We start from the raw sequence: 19,622 nt of genomic DNA, 5'->3' as shown, positions 1-19,622 counted from the left end.
AAGCTGCAGTGGCATTATAGTCCAATAGTAGCCTTACATACTGTGCCACAACCTTAGCCAGATCTAGGTACAAAAGTAGCCCAGGCAGGGAAATAGCTTGGAAATAGCTTAAATAATTAGCTTAACAGTGCTAACATAACTGAACCTTGTAAATCTTCAGGAGCTGAACAATAAAATAAAATTGAAAAACAATTTCAACCTGGCCCTGCTTTTCCATCGTGTAACCACATTAGAAATTTCCATCTGCTTCTTGCTCTTCCAATCTTATAGAGTGGAGCTAGCTCCAGCCATGCTAGCTTGACTTTGTTTCCTTTTGATTGCTAGCATCTGCTCCTCACGTGCCTTCAACCATGTATTTTTTGCCTCAACTTTTCCTCCATATTTTGCAGCATACTGTATTTTGTTGGTGGTTGTTGAAGTAGCTTTCTTTTTTACTCAGAGGCTTCTCTCACTGTGAGACGTGCCTGTGTTGTGCCTCTAGTGTGAATATGGCACAACCCTAGCACCCATCCCTCTGGAGCTAAGTATGCGCTCGCCAGATAACATGACCTTTTCCCATTGCTCCTGAGCCCAGTCTGTTTGCTTCCTGTCCTTTTGTTTTCTCAGTTAGCATCACTGATCGGTGGTTTCCTTAAGGCTGTACAGCCTTTTAATGCCAATCCCCTGATTTTCTCTTCACACTGCCTGTGGAAGCGCTCTTAACTTGGTTATTAAACTTTGCCATGAGCTCTACCTTCATTTTTTGTGATTTGATTTCACTAAATATTTACATGATTTTTCTCTGGTTACATTTCATGATTTTTATCATTGTCCAGTTTTTGCAGTTTCAGAAATGGCCTTTGTTGTTAAAAAAAAAGTGTAACATCTTCTCCACATCCCTTCGATACATCCTCCAACATGGTTGTCTAAAAAAAGAAAGAAGTTCTCACAGCATCTGTTAGCATTAAATAAGCTTTTGCCAGCAGAAATATATTAATGATTGCAGTAGTAATCCAGTGGAAAGCTCTTAAATCCAGGCAGACTTTTTTTCTTGGCAGAGCAGTGTACATCTTGTGTTTTCCATTCTCTCGCTGTGTTGTGCACCTTGGGGCCAGCATAAAGATTCTCGTGCAGAAACAGCTCGCTGAGTCCATATTATTAACAATTCTCGTGATTGACGAACAAAATAAATGGCAACACATTTAAATAACCTTTATTTTAACGTTGGTAACATTTTGTTCCTGAGTACTGAGTTGTTTTTCTCAGTGTTTCAAGAATTTGGCCTCAGATCTCACATTCTTCACAAACTTCTTATTTCTAAAACTTTTACAGCTGTTGCGAGTCTCTATGTTGTCAGGCAGTTTTTGCATCATCCTGCCAAAGAAGCTGAAAGTTCAAATGAGCCTAGCAGATGAAGATAAACATCTACCGGAGTGCTTACTGCTGGTGATTTTCCATTGTGTTTGTTGTCATATTTTGAGGTCAAAGTAATAAACAACTACAGGTTGGAGTCTGACTAACATGTGACAGTTATGAATCAGCAGGGAGGAAAAAAATCTTTGTAAATTTCCAGCCCAGAGTGGTGCATTTCTGTCTGTTTTCCCATCATCAAAGCTCCAGTTTTCTGCTCCAGCAGACTTTATTGATTTTATCTTGTTTTAGTAAAATCTCTTTTATTTGCTGATGTTTTTCTAAAAGTACATTAATAAACTTGATACTTTCTGACACTTTCTGGTGCGTCAATGTGCTGAAGATAAACTCCCTCTGGTGGCTGAAATCTGAAACTGCACTCCTGACCTTCAGCCCAGCCCAAACTTTTCTTTCTTTCTAAAGATAAAGAAATTACAAACGAAGACCGAGTCCACTCACACAAAGTGCTGTACTGCAGTACTGTGTTGGGGCTTATGCGTGACTGCATGTGACAAAGTGGCTAGGACAGAATTCATTTGCCATTTGTCACTTGCATATATTGTTATTTTGTGTTCTGTTATTTTACAGTCAGCCATAACGCTTTAACTTAGACATTGCTGGTGTAACTTCTCTTAACACACACTATCCCGGGTTTTGTTTGTGGTAGCAGTAGTTACATCCTTTACATCCATGCATGTGTTTTAAAGCAAACACTACTAACCATCAGATCATCTGAATTTTCTTCTGTTTACAGGCACATGTCTGGTAAATTATGTTTCTTTATGTTGCTTTGGTTATACTCACCATGGTGTCCATGTTGTGTATTCAGGTCCTATATGTGAGACAGGTGTATGGGAAGGGCCACCCACTACTTCCTGTTTATATAGGGTCATGAGGTCAATGAGTGCATCACTGGGTGTAACCAAATGGAGGGTTTTTCATTTTGTATAGTATTGTTTGTTTTCTTTAAAGTAGCCTTTTGAGTTATATTGTATGCAGTGTTTTACTTTACAAACCATTTAGTTGAGTAAATGAGTTTGTCAGTTTCATGCATGACCTTATTCCTGTTCTTTGTTTAGAATTGTATTATTTGGTTTGACCTATTTGTTTCAATGGTAGGGACTAACGAGGTCGGGTGTGGGCAAAGTCCTGTATAAAGTCAGTGGGATTTTTGCATGCCTGATTGATTGTTTTATGGTAAAATGGAGATGCCAGCAACAAAACATGCTTAAAAGAACTTCAATCGTCTGCTAATGCTATTTACTTATCACCTTCCGTGCTGCTTAAGTTATGCTACATCACACTGCAACTTATCAACAGTCTCTTCTAAAAATGTGCTTTTTTCCAAACAAAACATAGGAAACATTTTCTACACATTAACTAAACTGTGTTTATGTTTAACCCAAACCTTAAGGATGCAGTCTTTTCACTGACGAAATCTACACACATTATTTATAATAAATAAAAGCTTACATATAGTTATATTTAAAAGATATAATTTAGAGAAAACAGCGTTTCAGGGCCTGTTTTTTTTTTTGGATGAACCTCAGATTAATTTAAAACACAAAATTAAAGATTTTTTATCCCGTTTGCAACATAAATATCAGTTTAATGATCACCACATGAAACTAGAGGCTGGTCCAAACGGCGTGACAGTAGCATGGCAAAGATATCCTGCAAGAAGAAATCAGCTCCCTGGTGGCCGTGAGGCTCTAAAAGCAGCTTGAGCCCAACAGCCACCGAAGCCTTGATGTGGCAAAGCTGCTGTTTTGTGTCTGACCAGCAGCAGCAGGATGCGTCAGAGTGGAAGAACTTCAGTATGTTTGTTTTTACTTCGATCTGTCGTCCATGATGACTCATGCTTTCGGGTAACAGCCATCAGCTCCATCCAAAGCTTGACTTGGACTCGCTGCAGGAAGGAGCTGAGGGTGTGTGTGTGTGTGTGTGTGGTCCGGCCGGTTTCACTTTCAGCTCCGACCCACAATGCCAGATTATTGTTGTTATTCCTCTAAGCTGCTGATGGTTTGAATACAAATGTCTGGCCTTCGTTTTTAGATTTGAGTCACCACGGACTTCTGGTAACTTCTGGTAACCGGGTAGACGTTTTGGTGAGTTGAAAGATGAGGAAAATAAAATAAACAAAAAGCCCAAATCCAAACAAGTTCTTACCACATGTACAGCGACCTGGTTTCTTTAGGTTTGCAGCATCCTACTTGTAAACAACAGCAATAAAGGTTCATAAATGATCAAAACTACAACAACTCAGAATAAATATCTAAAATTTTAATTATATGATCTGTGATAGACTGGCACAGGGTCCAGGGTGACTCTGCCTCCTGCCTCTCAGCTGGGATAATCATATCCATCCATCCATCCATTCGCTTCCGCTTATCCTTTTTCAGGGTTGCGGGGGGCGCTGGAGCCTATCCCAGCCGTGGATAATGATATCACTTCACTTAATTTGTTCGGTTTTCTCCTCCAGTGACTCTTTTTTCCCAGCATCACTTGCTCTTGAATCAAACACCTATTAAATATGAAATGTCTAAAACATAATATTTGAGTTTAAATTACTTTAATTCTCGGCTTTTAAAGGCCTGACAACAAGAAAACTGACAGATAATGAACCCTTTTGGGGTGTGATGCCAACACTGGCCTGCAGTGTGTGCTGTTACACTGAAACAGAGTCGGAGTGCGCGATCACATTCAAGTCAGTTTAGTTATGATCAATAACACTGAATTTAAAGAAGAGGGGAAAATGCAGAGGGAGAGAGCGGAAGAAAAAGCAAAAGATCAGAGATGAAGAAAGAGATGCGAGCAGTCAAATGAGGGAATTTAAATACAGGAAAAGTAATCTGATCTTATTATCTTTATAGAAACAGGAGTGTGCTCATGTTACACTGTTAAATATCTAAACACACACACACAGCCTGAGTGTCAGAGTAAATTTATCACATCTGCGTGTTTATCAGCCAATAAAAGCTGCAAATTGAAACCATGTGACCCTTGTTAACTGAAATGAACTGCCTTCAGACAAAACACACACACAAGCACACCTAAGCCACCTTGTAACAGAAACACTGAATGTGTCTTATTAAATCATCAAATTACTGCTAATTTGATTAATACTTTGCTTTGAATTTCCATCCATCCATCGGGTCACATGGACAATCTAAGCACAGAACCTCAGACCCTCCTCTAGTTCTCAAGTCAAACCAACAGATGTTATTCCTCCTGTTTCTCCTGGGTATGCTCCATCGCTTCCTCCCAGATTGACATGCCTGGAACACCTGAAGTAGGAGGCATCCTGGAGGCATCCTGACCAGATGCTTTAGACCACCTCCACTCTGAGCTCGTCTTAAATGACCACTCCCTTTCTCCAATTTAGAACCAAGACCCTCTTCAGAGGAAGCTCATTTACACTGCTTGTATCCCCAATCCCAGTGTTTCACTCCGCCCTTTTCCTGCTGAAAACCAGGGCCTCAGACTTGGAGGTCCGACTTCTCGTTCCCAAGTGTGAGCTAAAGGTCACCAACTGATAAAACCAGAATAACCACATTGTCCACAAAAAGCAGAGGTGATGCTGAGGTCACCAAAAAGGTGTGCCAAGAAATCCTGAAAGTTATGAACAGAACTGGTGATAAAGGGCAGTCCTGACAGAGTCACCCGCGGGGAACAGGTCTGACTACTGCCGGCAATGCAAAACCAAACTCTGACTGCAGCTGTTCAGCAACCGAATGGTCATTTTTACTGACAGCTGCTTTGAGACTGATGAGGCCTGAAGCCAAACTCTCATCTGAAAATCATCTTTAAAGCATTTTTCAGAATCACAACATGAAAATCACAGACATGCAGAGGCAGGGTTTATTCAGAAGAGGACACAAATGTATGTGGAGAACCAAAAAGAAAACCCCTCGAAAATGCTACCAAATAAGTCTCTGTTGATAATGAAATGTTAAATCAATAGACAGATGCAAGTCAATAAAAAATAATAATTTGAAAACATTAAATACCGATAAAAACAACAAAAGGCAACCTTAAATAGGACAGTAGTCCATGCATAAAAACTAATGAAAGCAGTAAAAGCATAATGAAAAGATAATTAATTCTTACAGTAGTCCAGTAAAATTAATCAAACCTACAAATTGATATCCACTAACAAACTCAGAAGGTGAAAAGGATCCTAAAGATCAGGAATTCAACTGCTGAAAGGCTAAACAGGAATCTTTTCAGTTGGTTTAAACTCTGATTGAGACAGTATGTTCTTTGGAGCATAAAAGGTGGAGGTGGAGATGGAGTCGAAGATAAGCTAGTTCATTGTTGACTAGTATGTCCCCAGTATGTAACATTAAAATCAGTACTAGTGTAACAACCTCAGCACAGTCAGATTCTTTATCTATGTGACATTTTTAGGACAGTTTAGAGTTTTTCCAGACTTTCAGTTTTAGCTCCAACGATCAGGAGTTCCATCTTATCAGGATGTGACTGCAGAAAGGCATTAGCCATCCAGTTATCACATGTCATCAGCATACTTATCATAACAGTCATTCTGCTTCTGATAACAGCTGACCTTGTGGTAACTTGTTGAAGTTAATCGGTAAACAGTAATGGTTCAAAAATGGATCCCTGTGGAACACCATGTAAGACAAACTATATCTTGAAGCTAAAATTCTCAAGGGTAACATTTATTCAAGATTAACCAGGAAGCACAGTAACACAGGGTGATGGACAGATGGACAAAGAGAAAGAGAAAGAAATGGCTAGATATACAGCACACTGAGGGCTGCATGGGAAAAGTGACACAAGTGGGAACAACAAAGGAATGGCAGTTAATGCAGAAAGGAGGGAAAATGCACAATAAGACACATGAAAAAAACTTATGTCAAAGGTAACTAAATAACAACTGAAAGAGTCAGAAAAACATGGAAACAGAAACATGAAGAAGTACAACAAAACAAACAAATTAGACAGATTATACTGCCATCTTCTGCTGGGAAATGCTGTGAATCTGGATGGCTTTTTGACACCCAGCAAAACTTATTACATCGTTCTTTGCATGCTGCTAATTAAGTGATCTGTAGTGAGAGTAGGGAGCAGGTGAAGGAGAGCCTAGAGAGGTAGAAGTATTGAAAGTCAGTAGAGGCAAAACAGACTACATTTGTGTGAATGAGAGAGAGAGAGGTGTAACAGTGAAGGTGGATGAGTTTAAATACCTGGGGTCAGCCATCCAAAGCCACGGACAGTGCACGAGAGAGGTGAAGAAGAGAGCGCAGGCAGGGTGGAGTGGGCGAAGACGAGTCTCAGGGGTGATTTTTGACAGCAGAAAGGGTAAAGATTTACAAGGCATTAGCAAGACCTGCTATGTTTGCACTGACAAAAAGATAAGAGACTGAGCTGAAGATGATCAGATATTCACTGGGAGAATAGGCAAAATTAGAAATGAGTACATCAGAGGGACAGCTCAGCCTGGGATGGTGTGGACATGTGCGGAAGAGGGATAGTGGATGCATTGGAAAAAAAAGGCTGATGAACACAAAAATGCCGGGCGGAGGGGAAAGAGGAAGACCACAGGGAAGGTTCATGGATGCAGTGATGGAAGAAATGCGAAAGGTTGGTGTGACACATGAGGATGCTGGGATAGGGTGAAATGGAGGCAGCTGGTCAGCTGTGGCGACCCCCTAAAGCACAGGTGTCGAACTCCAGGCCTCGAGGGCCGGTGTCCTGCAGGTTTTAGATGTGTCCTTGATCCAACACAGCTGATTTAAATCACTAAATTACCTCCTCAACATGTCTTGAAGTTCTCCAGAGGCCTGGTAATGAACTAATCATTTGTTTCAGGTGTGTTGACCCAGGGTGAGATCTAAAACCTGCAGGACACCGGCCCTCGAGGCCTGGAGTTTGACACCCCTGCCCTAAAGGAAGCAGCTGACAAAAAAGAGGAAGAAGATGCTCATAATAAAAGCTTCATGCAGGACAGCTTCCTGATGGTTTACTTCCTGGTTCACGCTGAAGAAATCGATCATTGTTGTTGTTTTCAGCGCACAGGCTAATCAGAAAGTCAAATGTTTATTCTTTAAGACTTAACCTGATAATTTTACATTACATTTTATAATTTGTAAGGATCTAGATATTTTATGTACTGATACAGGGAGTTATCCATCTCCTTGTACTGGTTTTAAAATTGCACGCAATATTCAAATAGTTAAATTCTGCGTGAGGTTCTTTGAATGAATAGTTGAACTGAAGGACGTGTTGTTTATTTTGTTTGTGCCTGCTCAAATATCCACCTCCGCAGGCACCCATTTGAATAACTGAAAACAAACCTGAGCAGGTGTTTGCGTAGTTTTCATACAGTGATCCGAATGTATTTTTTTTAACAGTTTTTTAGATTAAAAAATGTCTCAGGCATCTCTAATCCCTTTGCTCTCTTATACCCCTGAAGGAAGCTTCCACCTGCATCATACAATTGTGACACTAAGCAGCTGCCGATGCTTGTTTTAGCTAAAACTAACAGACCTGACTCACACCAGCAGAGGAGGAGAGAGTTCACAGGGCGGCTTTGAACTGCACAATGTGATGGTTCATTAACTCTTAGCTTTATGAGCCTGTGATGAGACAGCATCTGCATAATTCTCCTGTACACGCTAAGAATCAAGCAGGTGAGGATGTAACAAAAAGGTCTGGACTTTGTCAGGTTTTTTCCCCTACAAAAAAATACCATTAAGGCCCAAACTGTTGAGTGACTGGAGCTCCGCCAAAGTGGGAAATTTTATGTATGATTCACAAACACATTGTTCATCAAATGACTTTGGGCTAACAGAGCTCTCGGTAACAACAGTGGTGCGGCAGCCAAGGAAAGAATGAGCTGGAACTTTTTTTGTAGTTTTTTTAGCAGGGAAAGGAATAAAAAAAGATAAAAGGCAATATGAATTTCCCCAGAAAGACGGCTAATTTCTCGGCACTCGTGCTGCCTTTTTCAGAGAAGTAGAGAGGAAGTTTGGCAGAGTCCCGTCCACCAGTCCCACAAAGATCATTACAGAAATGTGACACATATATCATATTTAACAAGACAGATTTTTTTGACCTGGTGCTGAGTGTCAAAGTACGTATCCGGTGTGGTCGGTCGGAGCTTGTAGAAATGCTGAGCCGCTCTCTCTTTAGGACCGAATCCTTTAACCCCTGAAAGTTGACCAGGAGTAACCCTTGAAATCGTCTCTAAGCTGAGAGGTTTCTTTCATATTTCAAGCCAGCTTATAGAACAAAGTGACTGGGTTTGCATCAGACGTTAGTGAGGGTGGGCTCTGCCTATGCAGCTACCATTGGAAAACCCCAGAATCCATTCTTATCATCTTCAAACCACAACTTTGTTGACACGTACCAAAGTGTGAAAAATTGTCATTATTGAGGGAACAGGGGAGGTCATTAAGGGCAAAAGACAGAAACAATTTGATCTATTTAAAAAGCCTCTTTTGTTTCATTCGTTGCATTTGTTTCTACTAGAACTGTTGAAATGTGTTGTTTGGTTAATATCGTCCAGGATATCTTGGAAGAAACAATGTTGTGCACAACAATTGATGCATTTGTCACTTTAACTGATTGAAATGACATTGTTAGTATCTGTAGTTCTTCTACGGCTTGTCAGAGGTTTCAGATTACTAAATATTCTTAAATTGCAGTTTAACAAGCCACACCGGGAAAGTCCTGAAAAGGTTTTGGCCTCCAAAAAAGCAAGAAAACAAGAGACAGAGTCCCAAAGCCAGCTTTTATTTTGAAGGGGTGATCGAGTTCATGGGATGCCGCTGTCACATGACTCTTTGTTTGGTGTGTGTGTGCACATATGTGTGTGTTATGTGTGTATATCCCAACCCAATTTACTCAGTAACAGACCACAACTCATGTTTCTGTGAGTGTGTGTGTGTGTGTGTGTGTGGGGTAACGTTAATCAATGCCAGATGAGCGAAGAGGCTAGACGAGCCGAGTCACTGTGTGTGTGTGTGTGTGTGTGTGTGTGTGTGTGTAGGTGTGTGTGTGTGTGTGTGTAGGTGTGTGTGTGTGTGTGTGTGTGTAATAACAGTCTGGACTGTCGGCCCCCCAAAACTCGAGGGGCGGCCGCACACACGCCCACACGCTCGCTCTGAATTCACCACCTGAGAATGTCGGGACGAGAGGGCCGGAGCGGCACCTTCGCGTGCGAAAGAAGCTCTCTGAGGGTTTTTCGGATGGGGAGGGTTTGTTTGAGTGCGTCCTTCACTGACAGGCCCCGGTTACCAAACTTTTCTCCATTCACTTCAGCTGTGAGTCAGGCTGCATTAAGGGTCAAAGCGGGACAGTGTTGTTTTGAATCTGTAGCCAGGGTTTGTGGACTCTTTTCCAACACAAGAAAGCCAGCATATTTACGCATTCTTTGCATATTTATGACATGATAATATAACAACTTATAGAGCTGTAACATCGGAGGAGGGGTTTTTTTTAAATTGCAAAACAATAGGGCTTTATCCCAGAAGGTTTTCCTAAAAACATGCATGTGCGCAAGGGAGAGGGTGACTGACTGGGAGTTTGACCTGATCCCATGCCTCTAAGGCTAAACCTGTGTGTTGTTTCCAATTATTTAGAAATGAAATCAACAAAAAACTGTTATGTTTTGGCCATTTTGCAGGATAACCCAAAGTAATGTAACAAGCAGTACAACAACTTAAACACTGGACCCAAATGAAACAGTTTATTTATGCTGGATTCCCGAATAAGTTGGAAGTCAGAATTTCCAAGTTCCCAGCTGGAGTTTGAATCTGGAACGCCCACTCAACTCAAATTTGCCACTGGCAAAGTGGTTAACACTCCAAGATGGCGGTACTGAACATAAACAGTAGTGAAACTGTAAAACTAATCTGTAATCTGTACTGCCATTGTTGCATATTTGTGACTCACTAAATAAACCACACACAGAGCACTGATCAGGCTCTATCCATGAATGTGCTACAGTGGTGGTTTTAAGCTCTAAAAGCAAGTATTGTGCTGTATTGCTAGTGATACCTGAATGGCTTTACCTTGTTAAGAGCAAAACAAATACTTTTTTTCCTTGCTTTTTCCAGAACACCCTAACTCGTTTCTACATCTGAGCTCCAAGGTATCTGGAATGCAGCATTACAAAAGGGCTCAAGTGGGGAAACGAGGAATTCTGAGGTCCAGATTTCTTCAGAAGACAGATCAGCTAATCTGTTTTTTGCAACAGAGGGTAATCCAGAGAAAGGGAGGAGATCTGGATGTGAGGATAGAAAGCATGGAATTCCTACAAAGAGAACTATTGAAACTATTGAAGCAGATTTCTCCTGTTTTGGCTTCCCTTCATTGGCTTCCTGTTAAATCCAGAATTGAATTCAAAATCCTGCTCCTCACATACAAGGTCTTAAATAATCAGGCCCCATCTTATCTTAATGACCTTGTAGTACCATATCACCTTATTAGAGCACTTCGCTCTCGCTCTGCAGGCCTACTTGTTGTTCCTAGAGTATTTAAAAGTAGAATGGGAGGCAGAGCCTTCAGTTTTCAGGCCCCTCTTCTGTGGAACCAGCTTCCAGTTTGGATTCGGGAGACAGACACTATCTCTACTTTTAAGATTAGGCTTAAAACTTTCCTTTTTGCTAAAGCATATAGTTAGGGCTGGACCAGGTGACCCTGAATCCTCCCTTAGTTATGCTGCAATAGACGTAGGCTGCCGGGGAATTCCCATGATGCATTGAGTATTTCTTCTTCAGTCACTGTTCTCAGTCATGTGTTAATAGACCTCTCTGCACTGAAACTTGTTATTAACCTCTGTCTCTCTTCCACAGCATGTCTTTTATCCTGTCTTCCTTCTTTCACCCCAACCGGTTGCAGCAGATGGCCCCGCCCCTCCCTGAGCCTGGTTCTGCCGGAGGTTTCTTCCTGTTAAAAGAGAGTTTTTCCTTCCTACTGTCGCTTGCTCATAGGGGTCATATGATTTTGGGGGTTTTCTCTGTATGTATTATTGTAGGGTCTACCTTATAAAGGCAACTATTTTTGTGATTTGGCACTGTATAAATAAAACTGAATTGAATTGAACTAAAGGCAACTAGAAAAAAACACTAGCATATCTAAGGGAATCTACCAATTTACCGGTGAGTAACTGCCAATGAATGGCGAATAGACTGGTTTACTGCTTTTTTGCTTTGAGGTCTTAAAATACTTTATTTGACTTGCCTCATTCACAAAAACACTTTTTTTGTGTAAGTTCTTTCAATGTGACATTCAATGGATGCATTGGAGAGCAACTTGGGGTTAGTATCTAAGGATATTTGGCATGCAGCCGAGAGCAGTCAGGGATCGATGCACCAACCTTGTGATTAGTAAGTGACCTGCTCTACTTCCCGAGCTACAGCAACAATGAGCCACAAATCAGCCAGCAGGGGAAAGACCTGGGAGAGGTGGATAGAAACAGCACGTCAGCACTGGAAGCCAAGGGAACCTTGACACAAATTACTCTGTAATTTACAGGGAGCACTACTTTTTTTGTATATGCAAAAATATACAAAGGTTGCAAGAAACCGTTATTAGCCATGTCTGGGCCCAAACTCCGCTGCAGGTCCCAAAGTCAAATGATCACTGCAGCATTACTGAGAGCTGAAAAACTGTTTAAATTTGTTCATCTGTAATAAAATGATCAGTGTGGCTGCTCTACCACCAACAATTAAGTTTAACATCCAGGCATCCATGAAAATGGAATTTATGACATTTAACTGAGTTAGAAGTTAGCAGGGCGTTAGCTCGCTAGCTTCCATCTAAATATAATATACCATGTTCTGACTGAGGGATTTATGAAACAAATTAAAACGTACAGCTCTGCTATCACTTCCAACATAAATGAAGACAGGAAAGTAAACAGCAGCAACGTTTGTAGGGTTACTGAAGTTGGGCTAGCTGGTAAATGGTAAATGGCCTGTATTTAAGGGATTAAAAACTGAGCTTTAAAATGATTAGCGATAATAAAAACCGAGACAGGCCGACAGTGATCACTGACTGTTTTTAGGGGCTTGTTGAGATTAAATAGAACAAGATTCAAAGCATTAAAACAATGCAGACTACTTTGGGCTCGGAAGCAGGATTCATCACGTTATCACTTAAAGACCGGATACCGGTCATGGAGGCTAACAAGGGCTGCCCAAAGAACATCTGGATTAAGACATACGGCTTCAAAGTTTTGGTGCTTTACAACAAACGCTCTCAGTCTCCGTTGCCATTGGCAAGCAGTAGCCGCATAGACACCAGTAGTTTTCCCTCGCTCTGGCGTCTTTGTGTGTCGGATTGTTTTCATCTTCATCTAAACTAAGTGCTGGTTGAGTATTTTCATCCTCTCTCTCGGTTTGCTCTGGTTCAAACTGGAGAGGTTGAACTGAAACCATTTCCAGTGCGCTGCTAACTGTGAACTGGATCCAGTGCAACCGTATAACGTCACTACCACCGAATTTCCCAGAGGAACCCACCCGAGGGATTAATAAAGTTTTATCCTATCTTATCTTACCTAGAGTGCATTGAGATATAAATAACAATGGCGGCCTACTGGTAAATCGTTTTATATAAAATGTGCTTAAAAGGACAACATTTGGCATATTTTAATACCACATATATGTTATTGAAAGCACAGTACATATTTTAGTGCAAACATGTCTTAATAGCCGGGGTTCCCTTTAAGTCTTTTTTACATACACCAGTGGCTGTATCGGAGAGCAACTCAGGGACTGTATTTCGCCCAAGCACATTTGGCATACAGACTGGAGCAGCCAGGGATGAAACTATCAACCGTTCAACCAATAGATGACCTGCTCTACTTCCTGAGCTAAAGACACCCATACTCACCTGTGACCATAGGTGAGCAGGGCCACAGGTTCTCCAAGGGTGAGGAGTTTGGTCACTTTGGAGGAACTCAGAGTTGAGGTGCTAACCCTCCCGAAGGTGGTTGAGGCAACTAATTAGGATGCTCCAGGTGAGGCGTTTCAAGCATGTCCTTCTGGGAGGAGACTCTCATGCAGACCCAGGAGACAATTTCTTGGCGAGCCTGGGAAAGCCTCGCTGTGTCCGGGAAGAGTTAGAAGAGATGGTTGGTAAGAGGGAGGCATCTGGGCATCTTTTCTTAGACTGCTGCCCTCATGACCCAGACCCGGATAAACAGCAGAAAATGGATGGGTGGATGAATGGATGGAAATACAAATACTTTTGGTATTACTACCATAATTCCAAACACGGTTTTTCTTGCAACTGCATTCAGAAACTAAAACAAATGCAGGAGGTTGTAACCACACAAGTGTCCCAGTGTTTTGGAAAGTGTCACATTAAAAGTCTTATTTGTATGAACTTTCTCACAGGAAACAAGAAAAATAATGATGCACTGGTGGCTGCAACGTGAGCTTTGTTTACACCCTATATTTCTCTACACTTTGGAAAATATTGGATGGACTGACAACTTTCGGCAAAATGCTTTGATAGTGAAGACGTATGATTACTGGCAAATTGCTGCTCTACTAGTCTGTTTTACTTTGGATGCGCTGCTCTTCTGTAACATATATAATTTATTTTAAAAGCATCAGATGTCACATTCGGATCGCCCTGACAGTAAATCTAACCACTGCAGAAACAATAGCTTCTTTGTGACCAAGACGTCTTAACGAATAGAGCGATCATTAATCTCAATTTGAAATCAGGGGAAATTTACCCCTGTTTTTCCTGGATACACTAACAAAACTTTGTTTAAATCCTGCAAGCGATTTCAACAATGACGTTAGTGAGTCATTTATCAAAATCAACAGGAACGATAACCAAAACTACCAAAACAGTGTAGGTTTCCATGTTGGATGCGTCATTTCCCACCATCGCAAATAAATAGTTATAGCTTTCATATCCGTTAGTCACTGCTGTAAAATCTCTGACGTTTTCACTGTGCGCTGACAGGAGGCAAAAAAAAAAGTTGAACCTGACGAGGTTTAGGCCTGCAGCACTGAAAGTGACGTTGGTTTTACTGTGCCCAGTCTAATAAAATCCAAGTCTGACAGACACAAAGGAGCAGAGTTCAGTGGAAATGGAATTTTTGGAGCTGAGAAGCACCTTGGTGTGTTTTCATTCTGTCCTCTGAAGTCATAAAAAGACACTCATTTCATCGCTTACCAAAAATCTCTGGATTCATTTTCCAGATGGTTTTATGTTGGCTGGGAATGAGTCATCAAAACTTCAAGGTTTGGGAAGCAGTTGGAAAAGTAGACCTGCTGACGAAAACATTTCCCAGCATGCTCAGTTAGTCACACAAGAGGATGATGGACTGAAGCTCATCTGAATAAATACATGAAAACAAATCTTCCACTTCCCTGGTCGGCGACGAGGTTTTTATCCAACCAGTTATTTATCCAGGGTACATTCACTCTCTCTCTCTCAACAATGCCGTGATTAAGTACCATAAAGCTGCGCACAATATCATCTGGGAGCTACCCAGCGCAACCACAGACTCCCACTGTCAGCTACTGGGAGCTGCCTGGTTTACAACCACAGCCTGCTACAGCCTCAGAGCTAATTGGAAGTTAAGTACCTCATTCAAGGGCGCAACTGTGGCATCAGAGGCTGGGTCTAATTCTGACCTGCTTCTTCCTGTATACTTTGTGTGATAAATGTAGTGTAACGATTCTTTTTGGAATAATCTAAGGATGACAAAGTGCTTTGAATCTGATTTCCAAGAACTATTTTTCATGTTGAGGCCCAATTTTGTCCTGAACAGTCCTGAAAACCTTGTAAATTGATTGACAATGAGCTGGATAATTTATATATTCCATGGGAGATTATTTCTATTAGCACTATTAGTGTTTATCCAACCAATAACAATATTAGACTGCCAACTGCTTCCCAATCCACAAAGCACCTTACCTCCTTTCCTTCGTATAGGGGTCCCACATGTAGCCCTTTTTAAATTCAGCCCACTCTCTAGGTGAGGGTAGAGAAACTAATCCACATCAAAATAAGCCAGTTCAGTTAGCTTGGACATCTTGGAAGCCTTGTGGATGTCTCTTAGGTGAGGTGTTTAAAGCAAGCTGTATGGAGAGGAGGCCCCGATGTAGACCTAGGATACACTGGAGAGATTAGGGCTCTTGGATGGCTGGGAACAACACAGAGGTGTAAAATCTGAAAATATATCATAAAAAAATACATATAAATGGTGTAAAAAGGCTAAACATCAGTCATGTATCTCTTTCCTGACAGATATGGGAAGTTATTCACATAATAAAATTACTTACACAGTAATTAGTTACTTAATGTAAATGCACTAAGTTACTAATTAAAATTACTTGCTGTGTAATTTCTTGAATTTTTCTTTAGTTGAATTATGCCTCTTGTTGTATTGCCAGACTTTAGGATTATCAACAATTGAGTTTTTACTTTGGGTCAGCTGGGACATTAATTGATGGGTGGAGGGAATTCTATCTCAGTTTCAGAAATCCTAAACAGGCAATGGGAATGTAACTACAAAGGATCACTGTCCAGCAAAAAATAAAAGACAATAAGGTTTCATTTCACAGGTAATATGGTCCTGTATCTTTAAAATGTGAATCTTTGTAATGAAGAGATTTCTTTTATTGGTGCTTCTTGTTTAAATGCCTTATATTAACGAAGATGTACATCTGCTGTAAGACAAAGCGTTTAGCATAAGCACCATGCTGCTCTTTTTCTAAGTCCTTACTCGTCCTTCACACCTTTCTTTCACTTCATTATGTTTTCCAGTGAGGTCAAGGAAAAGTGGTTAGGAAAATTAGATAGGTGGTAATTGTTTGGACTGTTTGACCACACCCAAGTCTATTTATACACCGAGGGCTGACTGGGAACAAGACACAGAAGAAAGTAATCAAGACGATCAGAGAGCAAAGAATTTAAAACAGGAACAAGACACTAGAGAAAACATTTTATCAAAGTAAAAGAGGAAACAACCCCAAGAGACAAACGCAAAACATAAGACAGAGGACAATGTTATAAGCACAGAAAGACGAGAAAGGGGGGGAACTGATGCTGGGACAGTGTGGTCATCCAAACTATACATCAAATACAAAAGGATCTAATGCTCAAACATAATGAAAACAAAAAAGGAATCAAAATCTCAGCCCAAATATAAGAAGAAACTTCAAAGAGACTTAACAATTATAGGTCACATTTTCTTTACAGTTTTATTCCACTGTGCACTCTTTGCGTTGTTTGTTTCTAACCACCTTGTTACTCATCCCTCTGACATTCCTTCTGGCTTTATTTCCACATACGGACAAACCCCGAAGAGTTACTCCCATGAATTGCTCAGCACTGATGGTGATGGGCAGTGAAGCGTTAGATATCTGAGGAATGAAGTGGGAGAAGAAAAATAAGACACTCTCCATCATATTACTCATAAATTTACTTCCTTCTTTTTGTCAGAGCTGGCTGGAGAAGAGACGCTCACAGACCGCTGGCTGTTTGATATCGCTGCACGGGCGTCCAGGCTCATGCAGAGATGGGCTTAGGCTGCTCAGGCCTGGTTTTATTCTCCATCTTGAAACTGTGAACATTTTTTCTGGGAGCTATCTCTGGTATCTCAAACATGGCATCAAAAATTCCACAAGTCCATCGGATGCCACGATCAGCAAACAGAGATACAAGCGATTTTCTCACAGTAGTCTTGAAGAGCAATGCCACTTAAGGAATCCCAAATAGGAAGACTGCAGTCTTCCTATTTGGGATTCCGTGCATATGCCATGACACTGTATTATGGCTATTTTATGAATAAACAATTTAGAATTTGGAGCGAGCCCTTTGTGGAAGGCGCAGTTTCAGATGAAACACTTGAGGGGAGGAAAGAAAACACAGATATCCTCTGAGTTTTAAAAAACATCTCTTTGCTGTACTTCCTTCCAGTTTACAGCCTGTCTTTTCAACTCTTTCAAAGCTTTTGATAATGGGCTAAAACCAGAAGTGCTTCCTGATTATTAAAGCTCATTGCAAAGTCTAATTTGATTATGTGAAGTGGAAATTGCTATGATATGATCAAGTTTATCCAACTTTGCAAAACAAGCCAATTCTCCCAGGTTTTTTTTTGTTTGTTTGTTTGTTTTCAGGTTTACTTGTAATGATCTGATTATGTTGAAGGTTTTTGTAAATTTAAAGAATTCATTCTTTTAAACTCCAAAATTCTGAGTGATTTTTCCCCCTCTGAGTAATAACCTCTCTCAGGCCTCTGGAGAAATCTCTATATGCATGGGACAATGTCAGAAATCAGCAGTGAATGCTGGTGATCTTTATCGGGAAAACCACCGTCAGTGAGCACAGTTCACTGCTGCATCAACGAAAACTCAAACATCAAAGGACTGAACAGGTACAAACAAGATCCAGACACAAGACAGACATAGGTGAAGTAGAAAACTGTCAAAAATTTAAACTGCTTTTGGAAAACCTGAAATGTTACCTCCAGGCTAAAAGAAGACAAGGGGGGACCATCCAGTATTGAAGCCAGCATCTCTGATGGTATTAGGGAGCACATGGCAAGTAACACATGAAGCCATCCTGGCAACATCTTTCATATAAATCCGCCTTCAGCACATACAGTAGATGTGAGCAGATACACAGCATGTCTCTGTAGTAGGAGTCCGGGTGCTAAACTGGCCAGTATACATGGGGGGTAAATTATCAGTGTTGTTTTCACACAGTTAGTTTCTGTTATAAATGTTAAACTTGTACTTGTGGTAACTGGTATGAATATAAATAATAATCTCATCTTCATTGGAACCATGATATATCTACAGCAGGGTTGGGCAACTCCAGCCCTCGAGGGCTGGTGTCCTGCAGGTTTTAGATCTCACCCTGGGTCAACACATCTGAATCACATGATTAGTTCGTTACCAGGCCTCTGGAGAACTTCAAGACGTGTTGAGGAGGTCATTTCGCCATTTGAATCAGCTGTGTTGGATCAAGGACACATCTAAAACCTGTAGGACACCGGCCCTCGAGGCCTAGAGTTGCCCACCCTGTTCTACAGTGTAACATAAAAAGTATAAAACAGATATTCCACTTACACAACTGCAGATGAGTCATTCAGTTTCTTCTCCTCCGTGTCCTCTTACTTCTTATCTTTTGAAACAAATTAATTCATATTTTCTTCCAATGAGCCACACTTTGGTAGCAACAGCTTCATTTTTCACCATGACAATGATCCCAAACACACTGCCAATGTAGTAAAATCATAACTCGATAGAAAAACACACAGTGGAGCACTATCAGTCATGGATTGGCCTCCCCAGAGCCCAGACCTCAACATTATTGAAGCAGTGTGGGATCATGTTGACAGAGAACAGAACAAAAGGCAGAAACATCCAAAGAAGAGCTTTGAATGTCCTTCAAGAAGCCTGGAGAACTATTCCTGAAGACGACTTAAAGACATGACAAGAAAGCTGCCTAAGAGAGTTCAGACTGTGCTGAAGAATAAAGGTGGTCACACCAAATATTGACTTTCAAACTCAGCAATATTTCCGTGTATGCTTGCCATTTTCCTAGCAACATAAAAAGGAATGGGGGGACTCAAAACCTTTATTCACTGCTCTATAATCCTTATTTGCTGAATTAGATGTTAATGTTGTGAAATAAAAAAAAATATAATGACTGACAGTATCGTTGCTCAAAAACTGGTCAAATTATTCTGTTGGTAGGTGGTTCTTTGGCAACTTGATGAGATCATAATATGTGATATGGAGGGAAACCTTCAGGGGTCTAAGATGGGCTCGTGTGCCACGTTATTGAGTTTTTCAGAACTACTTAAAACAATAAAACCTACCTGATCGGACACTTCCGACTGGTTATTTTCACATCTTAGTTACACTTTAATCAAAATAGTATACTTTTTAAATTCTACATGATATAAATTAACATTAGCCTGATTTGGTGTCTTGGCAGTCATTTAATATTAACACAGCTTAAAAGGAGGATTAGTTACTGTGCTGTATCAAATGACACACATTTTGGTGAATTTTTTCATAAAACAACTTCTCTTGGTTGGACAGTTATTTCCCATTGCGAGTTCGGGAATTTCTTCCTTTAGAGCATCAAAAAGCAGCACAAAAGGTTTGTGTTTTCTCAAGAAAAATGTTTAAACCCCTTGTCAGAGCCTCTGAGTATGATGGCAGCAGCAGAAATGCTTCTCACAAGTCCAGATGTGGCATCTACGTGTATATATCCAT

This window comes from Neolamprologus brichardi, chromosome 23 (genome assembly GCF_056152115.1).
Source record: "Neolamprologus brichardi isolate AB-2024 chromosome 23, ASM5615211v1, whole genome shotgun sequence".
NCBI lineage: Eukaryota > Metazoa > Chordata > Actinopteri > Cichliformes > Cichlidae > Neolamprologus > Neolamprologus brichardi.
The sequence above is the reverse complement of the archived record's forward strand: the minus strand, read 5'-3'. Positions refer to the sequence as shown.